The sequence below is a fragment of the Salvelinus alpinus genome, chromosome 36 (genome assembly GCF_045679555.1).
Source record: "Salvelinus alpinus chromosome 36, SLU_Salpinus.1, whole genome shotgun sequence".
NCBI lineage: Eukaryota > Metazoa > Chordata > Actinopteri > Salmoniformes > Salmonidae > Salvelinus > Salvelinus alpinus.
The window spans coordinates 2636211-2648439 of NC_092121.1; positions in this window are offsets into that span (position 1 = coordinate 2636211).

A 12229-nucleotide genomic window follows, 5' to 3' on the forward strand; every position below is an offset into this window, starting at 1 on the left:
TCTTCAATTTCAACATTCTGACCCTGCCACTTTTTTACTGTAGGTATGACCTTTGAACAGCAGGATATATTGCAGATTGTGTCTTTAACTTGCTTCAGACTGCTCACTGGCTGTCCCTGGTGTTTGGCAATGGCTATGACCTTACATACCAGTTCTGCATTTTACCTCCAGTGTTACAGTATTTATGACTGGCTTGTTTGTTTAAAGGCAATTAAACGCTAAAATCCCTGTAAGCGAAATAGGGCAAAAGGTTAACGGATAATACATCGAACTAGGTCATTCGGAGTAGAAGCACCAGATGTATTTCAGATCGAAGGAGGATGATAAACCTGAACCTCCTGAGCACCAGTAATACAAGAACAGCAATATTTGTTTCCCTTAATGAGACGCACACTGACAAAATCTTGAATGCCAATTCTGTACTGATCCACTGAGTTACTTTTTGTCTTCTGCGCACATATCCAGGGCTTTAAATAATTTTCCTTTCATAGCTCAGTTCCCTTGTATCTAACACCAAATGAACATGAAATGTTGTAGTATGAATCTGCAGGTAGCTAAAGCTAACCAACTAGGCTCAATGTTAGCTAGCTAGCTAACATTAGGCTATAACTAGCAATGCAAATGGATTTCTGAGATACAAATAACTTTACTACACAGATCATACCTTTTAACGTTAGCTAGGGAGCCAGCAAGCTAACTTTTGCTAGCTAGCTAACAGTACACATTAACTTGTAATGGAAACGACTTTCTGACAAAATTCGAAATCTATAATATCTGAAAAGGTAGCTTGACTCTTACCCGAATATATAGGATGAATGCTTCACGGCAGCATGTCTTTTCCGTTTTGTTTGTAGCTAGCCACAGCTTGTTTGGCCCCTTATGTCAAGTCACTCCGGTTCACACTGACCGTGTGTAGAAAGTAGTACATCCCAAGATTTTTGATCTTTGTAGATAGACATGCCAAAATGAGTGCAGCGATGTTCTTGAGAGCAGTAGCAACACTTTTGCAGTTCTCCATGGCTAAAGGTATATCTTTCAAAACAGCAGCGGCAGCAAAGACTACCTACACATACTGAGCAGCTAATGTTATAGTCAGAAGCATGCTAAATGGAAAACCAATCCGAACTCATCTCTTGGCATGTCCAGCCCATATATTATTTCAGTCAATCATGGCTAGCGGGAAGGTTCCTTCTCTTTTTCCGTGGCTATACCTACTAGGCTCGTAATTTAACAATTGTATTTGTATTTACAGATGGCATGAAAGTTCATATGTTCTAGAGGCATTTCTGGCCCCCCAGGATGTTGATAAAGAAATACACCTATCTTCTTGAAACAGGTCACAATTATGTGACATCTGTAACATAAATACGTTGAACAGAGCGATATAATGAGTGGGTCTGGTCTATGGAACATGTCATCGTCATATTACCCAGCTATATTTAGTCCGGGCCCTAAGCATCAAAAAGTGTTGAAACTATTACACGGTGGATACAAGCGTACAATTTGGTAGAGATGCTCTTTGGGATGTATTCATTTATACATAGCTCCCCTATTTATTTATTTTTACATAATCCAATATGGCCTCCAATAAGGAATCAGATTTGGAAAGGTGATATTACGGTTGAATTTTTGTAAGTAGTGGAGCAGTCTTCAAAAAAATGCCATTATATTTCATAAGCAACCTGCCTAAAGTGGCAGAAATAATTTAGCTTTGGCTGATGATGATCTGGTGGCAGTGAGGAATGAGGAATGTGCTCCTGAGTGGCGCAGTGGTCTAAGGCACTGCATCTCAGTGCAAGTGACGTCACTGCAGACCCTGGTTCAAATCCAGGATGCATCACATCTGGCCGTGATTGGGAGTCCTATAGGGTGGTGCGCAATTGGCCCAGTGCCGTCCAGGTTTGGACACAAACTTTATTTAAACACACTGAAGAATATTAATATGGGGATGAATAGTGGGAAATGTATTGGAATGTTAGTGGTTCTGAAACAGAGGTAATGAATCCACTGTACACAACACTATAACTGATAGCACAAGTAGAGCAACAAGGTTACTAACAAGGGAAGACTGTATAAAAATGTATATGCTACCTGCACATATTACAATACAGCTATACACAAAGGCAGCATACAACAATAGTAACAACTAACTATATATTATACACGTCACATAACTCACTTTGGACACGCACAACATCCCACAAGTCCAGTTGAAGTCGGAAGTTTACATACACTTAGGTTGGAGTCATTAAAACTCGTTTTCAACCACTCCACGTATGTCTTGTTAACAAACTATAGTTTTGGCAAGTCGGTTATGAAATCAAATCAAAATCAAATCAAAATCAAATCAAATTTATTTATATAGCCCTTCTTACATCAGCTGATATCTCAAAGTGCTGTACAGAAACCTAGCCTAAAGGCAAACAGCAAGCAATGCAGGTGTAGAAGCACGGTGGCTAGAAAAACTCCCTAGAAAGGCCAAAACCTAGGAAGAAACCTAGAGAGGAACCAGGCTATGATGGGTGGCAAGTCCTCTTCTGGCTGTGCCGGGTGGAGATTATAACAGAACATGGCCAAGATGTTCAAATGTTCATAAATGACCAGCATGGTCAAATAATAATAATCACAGTAGTTGTCGAGGGTGCAACAAGTCAGCACCTCAGGAGTAAATGTCAGTTGGCTTTTCATAGCCGATCATTAAGAGTATCTCTACCGCTCCTGCAGTCTCTAGAGAGTTGAAAACAGCAGGTCTGGGACAGGTAGCACGTCCGGTGAACAGGTCAGGGTTCCATAGCCGCAGGCAGAACAGTTGAAACTGGAGCAACAGCAAGGCCAGGTGGACTGGGGACAGCAAGGATTCATCATGCCAGGTAGTCCTGAGGCATGGTCAGGAGGGGTCAGGAGACACTGTGGCCCCATCCGATGATACCCCCGGACAGGGCCAAACAGGCAGGATATAACCTCACCCACTTTGCCAAAGCACAGCCCACACCACTAGAGCGATATCTCAACCACCAACTTACCATCCTGAGACAAGGCCGAGTATAGCCCACAAAGATCTCCGCCACGGCACAACCCAAGGGGGGGTGCCAACCCAGACAGGAAGACCACGTCAGTGACTCAACCCACTCAAGTGACGCACCCCTCCTAGGGACGGCATAGAAGAGCACCAGTGCGCCAGTGAGCCTGTACACAAGTACATTTTCCAACAATTGTTTACAGACAGATTATTTCACTTATAAATCACTGTATCACAATTCCAGTGGGTCAGAAGTTTACATACACTAAGTTGACTGTGCCTTTGAACAGCTTGGAAAATTCCAGAAAATTATGTCATGGCTTTAGAAGCTTCTGATAGGCTAATTGACATAATTTGAATCAATTGGAGGTGTACCAGTGGATGTATTTCAAGGCCTACCTTCAAACTCAGTGCCTCTTTGCTTGACATCATGGGAAAATCAAAAGAAATCAGCCAAGACAATAGTACGCAACTATCAACACCATGGGACCACGCAGCTGTCATACCGCTCAGGAAGGAGACGCATTCTGTCTCCTAGAGATGAACGTACTTTGGTGCGAAAAGTGCAAATCAATCCCAGAAGAACCGCAAAGGACCTTGTGAAGATGCTGGAGGAAACAAGTGCAAAAGTATCTATATCCACAGTAAAATTAGTCCTATATCGACAAGGAAGCAAGGAAGAAGCCACTGCTTCAAAATTACGGAATGTGACAACAAAGAGGCAGACACAGGAGTATGCCTTCATCTTAAAAATGCCCTTCAAAAGGGTGCATAAATCATTATCATTTGATCAGTGGACACAGACATCATTGTCCTCCTTGCTGGGCTGTTATTCCATCTTACCAAGGATTATCCTACCATAAAGCTGTGGGTTGCTTTTGGTTTGGTTAAAACCAACCAGCAGATTTGGATTAACGCAATCACAGGTTGTGATAGAACCTCAAAGTTTCATGGAAAGGGCAAAATGACAGCTTGAAGTGCATGGAAGTCATTTCCAGAGGTGACTGATGCCTTTGTTTCCGTGGCAGCGGAACCATTTTAACCCATTGATCTGGATTCATCCACTTTCACATTACTTGAGAGATACAGCTGTGTTATCTATGACAAGACAACCAGCCTAGATTGTTTAAACATTCAAACCGAGCACTGTGCCAAACCAACATTTGGTCAACAAGTCTGAAAACCATCCAATCGGAACCTTCAACAGAAAGTTTTGGATGGGCTAAAACAGTTGATTGCTTGACACCTTTGTGAAAACTCTTACCAGAGACTGACAAAGCTTGCAGAGAACTCCTGAGGCATGGCTGCACAAGTGAGCCCCTTTGTTCTCCCAAGTGTCAACCCCAGGATGCTGGATTGTCATTAAACATGACCATGGATTCATTACCACCTCCATCGGTGGCAATTTTGAATTACCCTTCCTGTTTAATTTTAAACTGAGCACCCCTAAAATAATATTTTGCTATAATCTCAGGAATGTTTGTACCATATTTCATGCTTGTATCGACAGGTAGCCTAGTGGTTAGAGCATTGGGCCAGAAACTGGAAGGTTGCTAGATCAAATCCCCAAGCTGACAAGGTAAAAATCTGTTGTTCTGCCCCTAAACAAGGCAGTTAACCCACTGTTCCTAGGCTGTCATTGTAAATAAGAATTTGTTCTTAACTGACTTGCCTAGTTAAATAAAGATGTTATTTATTTTTTCTGCTAAGGACTACTATGACAGTATGAAGTCCAACAGTACTGTATTTATTGTCTCCTCAATGGTTTTCTGCTGTCCTCTCTGCTGTGCCGAAATAGAAATGACATTGCCTTAAGGCATTACACTTCCTGGTTCTTGGGCAACCAGAGAAGAAGTGCAATTGTGTCACTTCCTGTAATCCTCATTACCCCTCCCCATTGGATCAATGAACATGGCTGTGAGCCATTTGGAGGATGCATTACTATCAGTCATTTCCAACTTCATTAGCGCTTGTTTACTTCAGTGGACTCGCCCAGTAAACTAAGTATCGCTCCAGGGGACACACTGCTTCCTCATTATTAATATACTTTCACTTCTATTATCCATCACATCAACCAGTGGGTGCCTATGGATTTGACTAATGCCATCCTAAAACGTCTGCTTTTCCTTTGTAAACCTCCAAACATTGTGCCCCACTTGAAGAATTAGGACAGTTCACTTACCGTGACATCCCCACTTTTCTTTCTACACAACCCCCATCCAGGGACAGATCAAGGTCCTGTTATTAATAGTAGCCCCCCTGCTATCAGCATCTATATTCATGCCCCTCCGACACCACCTATATTTAGGCTGGAGTCAGGCAGGCCCAGCCCAACAGGTAAGGGATAGAGGAGTCACCCCTCTAGGACACCTCAACCTGCCTTACTCAGGAGACGGGCAGCGAGAGCCCCTTTGAAATCAGTGCCAACATCCATCACATCCTCACTGACCTAAATCATGTCCACCTGGGGAGTATAGAACCCAGCCACACCTGCGTTTCATTCAAAACACATCCTAACCTCCTGTGACTGGTTTGGCAATAATATGCCCCGTTTATCCCCATCCCGCCTTCACTCAAAACACAAATATTGCCACCCCACTGGTGTTCTTCTCTCTCCGTCAACTGGTAGATGGGTTTGTAACCCCTGGGGCTGGCACTTAGGATAGGAGAGGATAGGATGGAAATGCACTGGGCACCAACACTCACACATTGACACAACTATACGGCTCCCACCAGGAGGTTGTTATTTACAGTTGTCTACTTCATCGATGGACAGCTGTGGCTGACATGGCACACAGAGATGAGAGAAGCTATTACGCTCCATTGGATAGAGATTGTCCACGTATAGGGCTGTGTGCGTGTGTGACAGAGGGGATATAAAAAAAAAAGGAGTGAGAGAGAGAAGCGAGAGAACTTGACCGAAAGGCAGAGGTAATCAACTTTTCAGATAACAGTCAAGGCCACACACACACACACACTCCATGCTTCAGTTGAATTATATTAAACTGTGGTCTCTCCTGGGCCCAGAAGATTCCTCCCTCATGTCACTTCCATTATTCCGCAGTACTAAGAGAAGAAAATAATCTGTTTAATCTCGACAGCAAGTGACATACTGATAATGTCCAGCGACCAGCTCTTTCACAAGGCTGCTGGCTCTATCTCTTATGCGTCTCTACGGCTGAGTCCCAAACGGAGCCCTATTCCCTATATAGGGGCCTACTTTTGACCAAGGCCCATAGGACGCAGGTCAAAAGTGGTGCACAGTTTATGGAATAGAGTGCCATTTGGGATGCGGCCATCTGTCTTCTTTACAGGGCCAGGCTCTCTCTGTTATGTGTCTACATCCCATCTATACAGTCAGGCAGGCTACTCCAGAAGGAGCTGTGCTGGTCTGGCCCACACATTAAATGACCCCTCCATACAGTCAATGACTATCGACGGGTAGAGACGTCCCCACAAGGCAGTACTGACGGCTGGGCAGCAATGGGAGTCTCACTGGCCGCCCGGTGCTATTTGTTTATCCATCTCCCTTGGACCCTAAGACGGGGAATGTTAGTTTGAGGTTGTATGAGAGCAACACAAAAGGGGCTGATAGGGGCTTCCTGCCAGAGGAGGCTGGTGGGAGGGGCTATAGGAGGACGGGCTCATTGTAATGGCTGGAATGGAACAAATGAAAACTGTCTGACTAGTTTTTGAAACTAATTAACATATAGTAGAGAATAACAGGAAAAACAGCAGATGAACTGAATGAATAATGTAGCAAAAAAACAGCCTAAACAACATTTTTTTTCTGTACAATGAGCTTGACCTCCTATAGCTTCTCCTACCAGCCTCCACTGCTTCCAACTGGGAGACCTCCAAGGGCTTTTCTCTGACAGAGATTGGCTATTATGAAAACACTCCATATAATTTCAATAAGCACATTTTATTAACACAGTCACTTGGAGTTATTTTTCTTTTTTTGCTACATTATTCATTCAGTTCATCTGCTGTTTTTCCTGTTATTCTCTCCTATATGTTAATGAGTTTCCTAAACTCCTCAAACTAGTCAGACAGTTTCCATACCATTATCACACCACAAGCAAAACGCATTTACTCCCACACTTAGTTATTTCCACGTTACCATTATCCTCCACTTTACAGTGCGCTAATGAGTGCCTGGCATGCCTCTTACCAGCAAACTACTTCCAAGTCAGTGTACAGTGTTCAATGAGGATAGACTCACTTCTACAATGCAAACTTTGGGTTCTCAACTGAACATGCACTTCAGCAGCCTATAGGTATAAATGGACCATTTGTAACGTAAGGAAATACACATATCCAGGACAACGTTTGTCAACAAAATATGAGATCATTCGATGCATAACCTCTCTCACCATGGCACGAGGTGTTTTTTTTTAAGTGGTGGATCAGCTTAATATTGTGGAAAGATTGTTGTTTCCATCAATGTAATTGTCTGCCTCATTTCCAATCCCCCATATCTTTTTGGGGGTAAATATATATATCCATATACATACACATATGCATACATATGAACATATATACATACCTACAGTGGGGAGAACAAGTATTTGATACACTGACGCAGGAGATTGGAATCAATTTAACACTTGCCAGTGATATGATTTATCCTCCTTTTTTATTGATACTCAAACATAATGCCAAGAAAGTGAGCGCTCATGCAAAATGGAGGGCTGCCAAAGCTAAATAAGTGGAGTCAGGTGTTTTAATTTATGGTCATAAAAAACATGGTCATGGGTTTCTTATTTCAAATGGGGGTGCTGTGAAGACAGTGAGGGTCTTTAATATTTTGGGCCCTCTGAACTGCAGGTTAGCTGTTAAAATGAAGTGGACTGTAACGTCTGCTTCCAACTCATAACCTCAAACACGTAGATCGCCTGAACGCCGCTCACTCTCCAGATCCCAATCACCTGAATTCTAATCACCTGTTCACACACCTGTATGTCATTATCACACACTATTTAGTTCAGGTCTTTGCACCCCATCACTGTGAGGTATTGTTTGTTTTGTGATATGTCTTTAAGAGCTGTGCCTCCTGTGTATGATAGTTTTTGCCTGCCTCACAAATGAGGCCTATTTCCTGTCTGTACTTTAGCCTATTGGGTTTCCTGTTATCTACCTATTGCCTGATCTCCCGGACTACGTGACTAGCCTTTTCCCTGCCTGTACTGTTACCCTTTTGGACCCCATGTGTATGACCTTCTGCCTGCCCCTGGACCCGGCTACCTGCCTCCTCCTGTGGTCGTTTGTGCCCTGCGTTTGAAACCAGCTCTCAGTCTCCCCTCGTGTTCATTACATGGACCATGTCATGGTTAAATCAACATCTTGATTAATGATTCTACAGAACCATATTGCCACATGAATACTGTAGTAAGTTTGTCTCTTAAGAGGTTTCAGATAGACATCTATCTAAGTGCTACTTCGCCTACAGATTTACATTTTTTAATCAGATTGATGAAAGTGTATGAACTTTTTAATATCACTTTAAAACAGGTGGTAATTATACATTCAATCCCACACTTAGCGGCAGAGCCTGATCCATACTTTGACAAACATGTGTGACATTAATGACCTAACCGGTGTAACCAACCAAACAAGCAGGCTCTAATGAATGCTGAGTTTTGGCAACATTACTTAACTTAATTAACAGCACAGTTAGAAGTTAGAGGTTGGCTATTAAACATGTGGTTGTCAAAACACTTAGCATACAGTTCTGTTGTGGCTGCTCCTGTTTCTTTGGAAACGCAAACAATGCATGACACTCTGGGTGTACACAGCGTACACATTATTAATATATATTTTTTAATTAACTCACAAGGTGAATCCAGAGTTTAAGTAAGCTCTGTTGATATTCTGTTAGGGGTGGTCTGAACAATAATAGATTGTAAAAGGTCCCAATGTCAGTCACAAGAGGACTGTTAAAATTTGAAACTGGACCACAGGGAGGAACTATAATAAACAGGGAGGAACTATAGTAAATTAATATTGTTATGGTTGTGTTCTACCTAAGCCCTGACAATACTTTTCTAACATATTTAGAAAATATTTTCCTGTTCGCAAGCCACTCTGAAACACAGTGTTCACTAAATTACTATGTAGTAAAACATGGTTCATTGAATTCAGGGTTGAAATGGAATTTTCCCTATTATTTCCTCCAGGTTTTTAAAAAAAAACATGAAATTGCTTTGGAGAATGAGTGGTTGACTCCACTTGTAGCGCTTGTCGTGGTTGGAAGAAGAGGAGGACCAACGCGCAGCGTGGTAAGTGTCCATATTGTTTTAATACGAAACAATGAACACTGAACAAAAACAATAAAACGACAAACGAACACTCCTGTACGGTGAGACAAAAACACAGAACAGAAAATAATCACCCACAAAACACAATGAAAAACAGGCTACATAAATATGGCTCCCAATCAGAGACAACGACTGACACCTGCCTCTGATTGAGAACCATACTAGGCCAAACACATAGAAAAGGACAATAGAACAAAACATAGAAAAAACAACATAGAATGCCCACCCCAACTCACGCCCTGACCAAACTAAAATAAAGACATAACAAAGGAACTAATGTCAGAACGTGACACCACTGAGAACTTCTACCTTTCAAAAGTACATTTTGCTAAGTTCATTTTCCTCTTTGAAGTAATCAACCATGCTTGTTAAATGTAATAATATATCAACTAATAATAAAAAAGTCAATGTAATGCAGTCGGCTTTACTTTGAGACAATGAATGCTTATCACAGGAAAACATCTGCATTTGTTTACAGAGAAGCACGGTTTGGCATGGTTTGGCTTTGAGGAGAGGCAAAAAATGAAACATTGATTTCACGGTCAGTTTAGGGATAGAAGTCACAGAATAATAAGAACCAGGCCCCCAACTCTAACAGCCAGACTCCCGGGGTTGATTGTATTAACAAAACATAAAAAGCAACTGCTGCCGTAGTTTATACCAGATTTTATTTAGCAAATCTTCTGAGACACACAGGGATGGCCTCCAATGGCTAGATGACTGGACTGATAAATATCTTGCCATAGTGTCTCCTTGCATTGATATTCTCCACATCTCTGCCTTGGCCTGGTAACTCTTTGATAGCCTGGTTAAACCAGACACTGCATAGTGTTTCCGTCTGGTTTATCCAAAATATCTCATTGACACTAGTAATGCACTGGACAAGTAGAGGTCAAGGTTGACAGGTAGGCACTCTAAACCAACTTAAAGGGAAAGTTCAGGCAAAATCTATATTTGGGTGGAATTGCTCTTACTTTGAGTTGTATCTGAAGGCCCATAGTGACAGAATCCACATGATAAACTGTGTGCTTTTATTGCTGTTCTAATTACATTGGTAACCAGTTTATAATAGCAATAAGGCATCTTGAGAGTTTGTGGCATATAAGGGCTTTGTCCAGGCACTCCATGTTGCATTGTGCGTAAGAACAGCCCTTAATCGTGGTATATTGCCCATATTTGTATTTATTATGGATCCCCATTAGCTGCTACCAAGGCAGCAGCTACTCTTCCTGGGGTCCAGCAACATAAGACTGTTACATACAGTTAAAAATATTACATTTCATAACCCCTTACCCAACACATTCAGTGTGTTCCTTCCCTCAGGCCACCGCTCTGCCACCAAATATTTACAATACAACATCCATGTGCACATGTGTTGGGGCTCCCGAGTGTCGCAGTGGTCTAAGGCACTGCATCTCAGTGCAAGAGTCCCTGGTTCGAATCCAGGCTGCATCACATCTGGCCGTGATTGGGAGTCCCATAGGGCGGCGCACAATTGGTCATTGTAAATAAGAATTTGTTCTTAACTGACTTGCCTAGTTAAAAAAAGAGAGAGCACTTAAGGAAATCCAGTAATTGCAGGGGAAAGGGAGGCAGTTAAAAATCTCTACAGGATTGGTGGGTCCCCCGTAGGGACAGTTGAGCTAACGTAGGCTAATGTGATTAGCATGAGGTTTTAAGTAACGAGTACATTTCCCAGGACATAGACATATCTGATATTGGCAGAAAGCTTAAATTCTGGTTAATCTAACTGCACTATCCAATTTACAGTAGCTATTACAGTGAAAGAATACCATGCTATTGTTTGAGAAGAGTGCACAGTTAAGAACTTGAAAATATATTAATAAACCAATTAGTCACATTTGGGCAGTCCTGATACAAAATGTTCAACTGAAATGCAATGGTTCCTTGGATCAGTCTAAAACGTTGCACATACACTGCTGCCATCTAGTGTCCCAAATCTAAATTGCTCTAAATTGCTGGAATAACATTACTTTTTTTTAAACGCATGTTTTTTCTTTGTATTATCTTTTACCAGATCTAATGTGTTATATTATCCTACATTAATTTAACATTTCCACAAACTTCAAAGTGTTTCCTTTCAAATTGTATCAAGAATATACATATCCTTGCTTCAGGTCCTGAGCTACATGCAGTTAGATTTGGGTATGTCATTTTATGCGAAAATTGAAAAAAAGAGGCGGATCCTTAACTTCTTATGGCTGAAGGGGCAGTATTGAGTAGCTTGGATGAAAGGTGCCCATATCAAACGGCCTGCTCCTCAGTCATAGTTGCTAATATTTGCACATTATTATTAGTATTGGATAGAAAACACTCTAAAGTTTCTAAAACGGTTTGAATTATGTCTGTGAGATTAACAGAACTCATATTGGCAGGCAAAATCCTGAGTTGAAATCAAAACAGGAAGTCAGAAATCTGAGCTTGTATGTATTCACCAGAGTCCCTAATGAAATCCCCTTGAGATATGAATGATTGTGCACTGCCTAGGGGTTCTACTAGATGTCAACCATCAATAGAAATTATAATGAGACTTCTATGATGTTGTGGGAGAGAATGACAGCAGAATCAGTCAGGTGTCCATCAAGCAGCCATTTTCTGATCATGCTTTTTCCTCATGGTAGTCACTTGCGTTCCATTGCTCACGAAGACAAGAAAGAATACTCCGGTTGGAACTTTATTGAAGCTATATGTTAAAAGCATCCAAATGATTGATTCTGTACTTAGTTTGAAATGTTTCTTCGACCGGTAATATCACTTTTTGAAGTTTTTGTCCGATATAACGCTGACCAGAATTAGCGTTTGGATATGTAAACCAGACGCGCTAACAAAAGAAGGCATTTGGACATAAATAACGGATTTTTTCGAACAA